The 2,173-nt window shown below is 38.8% G+C and overlaps 1 protein-coding gene across 4 annotated transcripts in view; it reads right to left on the reverse strand.

Annotated features, from left to right (window-relative positions):
- The window catches only part of IQGAP2 (IQ motif containing GTPase activating protein 2), a 331,348-nt gene that overhangs the window by 56,195 nt on the left and 272,980 nt on the right, over window positions 1-2,173 (reverse strand). The window lies entirely within an intron of this gene.

Here is a 2,173-nt window from a genome sequence, read left to right on the forward strand (position 1 = left end):
AGAATCAGTGTTATCAATGAATGTTTGCCGCCTGTGCATATACACCTTCCGTTGTTTACATCCTTTCCAAAAAGCCTAAGGAAAAGAGTGGGTTATAGAATTATTTACCAGCAAGTTTCCCAGTTTATATAGGAAGTGCAAGAGCAGAGCACATCTCAGGTTGCATGGAGCTGGGGCACTGTCAGGGACCCTCCCTTCAAATCTCATCTGGACATCCTCTCTGGGGGTAGCCAGTTAACCATGGCACAGCACATCAGCTCACAGCTGAGACTTGTTCTAAGCTTACGACAGCAGAGCAGAGGTCATAAATTACATGGAGAAGCACAGTTCCTGCTGGAAAGCTTAACTTTACCAAGGCCCTGCGTGACAAGAAGGAATAATAAAATGGAATTTCTCCAAAACTCATAAAAAGTATTAAGTGGGTGCTACTGGTATTTGATAACAACAAAAAATGCTTGAAAATAATGCCTAATATTAAGTATCTTTACCACAACAAGTGGCCCACTGTGGCCCCGACTGGAAAGGAGGATGCTCTACCAACTTGTGGCCCTGAATCCCTTGGATCCCTGAAAACACTGGTGCTGCAACTGATGATCATTTTGTATACTCCTACATAAGGTTAAACAATGCTTCATCAACACAGCTTTACCTGATTATCACCATTAAGAAGAAGTTTTACAGGAAACACAAAAACTGGACACAAACTAGTATCTTTAGAAGAATTAAATTCATAATTGCTATCGGTTTATTCCAATTCATTTATGAGCATCTTTTTATTGAAACATCTTTGTAACTCACCCCAATTCTGATACTGTTTTTCAAATTAGAAAGGAATTTTTCAAATTCCTTGTTAAAAAAGGCAAATATAAAAAATCAAATTATTTGTATAAACGTCCTTCCATGTCTGTATATATTTGCCTCATTCTTTTTTAAAAGGGTACATGAAATTTTATTTCAACAATATTATTTTTGTAATGAGTCAAACCAATATAGTCAGGATGGAATCAAAATGATGAACTGGGCACTCGCTCCAGACTTCCCCTTGGTCCAAATCCCTACAAGGCACAAATATGCTTAAAAAAAAAAAAACCTTTTAATTTCGAAAGAATCACCAACTCACAAGAAGGATCAAAAATTATTCAATGAGTTCCATGTACCCCTTTACACAGCTTCCCCCAATGGTAACATCATACAAATATACTTTTATTATTATTTTTTGAGACAGGGTCTCATTTTGTCACCCAGGCTACAGTGCAGTGGCTCAATCATGGCTAACTGCAGCCTCCACCTCCTGGGCTCAACTGATCCTCCTGCCTCAGACTCCTGAGTAGCTGGGACTACAGATATACACCACCATGCCCAGCTAATTTTTCTATTTTTTATAGAGACAGAGTTTCATTATGTTGCCCAGGCTGTTCTTGAATTCCTGGACTCAAGCAATCCGCCCACCTTGGCCTCCCAAAGTGTTGGGATTACAGGTATTAGCCATACCTGGCCCAAACATACTTTTAAGGCAATCCATAATAGTGCTAGAAAATAAGAAGGCATAGAGATAAAAATTATGAGGGTTCCTAGAAAACAGAAGGTAACTAGAACTGAACTGAAAGAGGAAAAGGCAGAACAAATTTCCACAAAAATGTCAAAACATCTTTGATATGGCTTTAAGCTTGAGGCGGTCAGGGTAGTTTTGGGAAAATTCTTGCCTTATCCATTTGTCAGTTGGTGGACAAAGAAAGCATAGATGGTGAAGTGTGAGCTCGAGGAAACTACAAAAGGGTATAGTTTTGGGGAGGGAATTTAGCAGTATCAAATTTAAAATTATTTAGCCTTTCACCTAATATTTCTAGTTTTCAATATATCTAGCCCAGGAAAATAAAAGCACCTGAGTAGAAAAACCCCATATATAAGTATTTTTGTCACAGCATTGTTTGTAATACCAAAAATGTGCATCCAGTAAAATGTTCACAAATAGAGGGAACAGCTAGAGACACTGCAATTGCAGTCCCACTGAGGGATGCTACACATCAGTTAAGAGTAAAGTAAGGTCGGGGGAGGGGGAGGGATAGCATTAGGAGAAATACCTAATGTAAATGATGAGTTAATGGGTGCAGCACACCAACATGGCACATGTATACATATGTAACAAACCTGCATGTTGTGCACATGTACCCTA

The sequence above is a fragment of the Mandrillus leucophaeus genome, unplaced genomic scaffold (genome assembly GCF_000951045.1).
Source record: "Mandrillus leucophaeus isolate KB7577 unplaced genomic scaffold, Mleu.le_1.0 Scaffold114, whole genome shotgun sequence".
NCBI lineage: Eukaryota > Metazoa > Chordata > Mammalia > Primates > Cercopithecidae > Mandrillus > Mandrillus leucophaeus.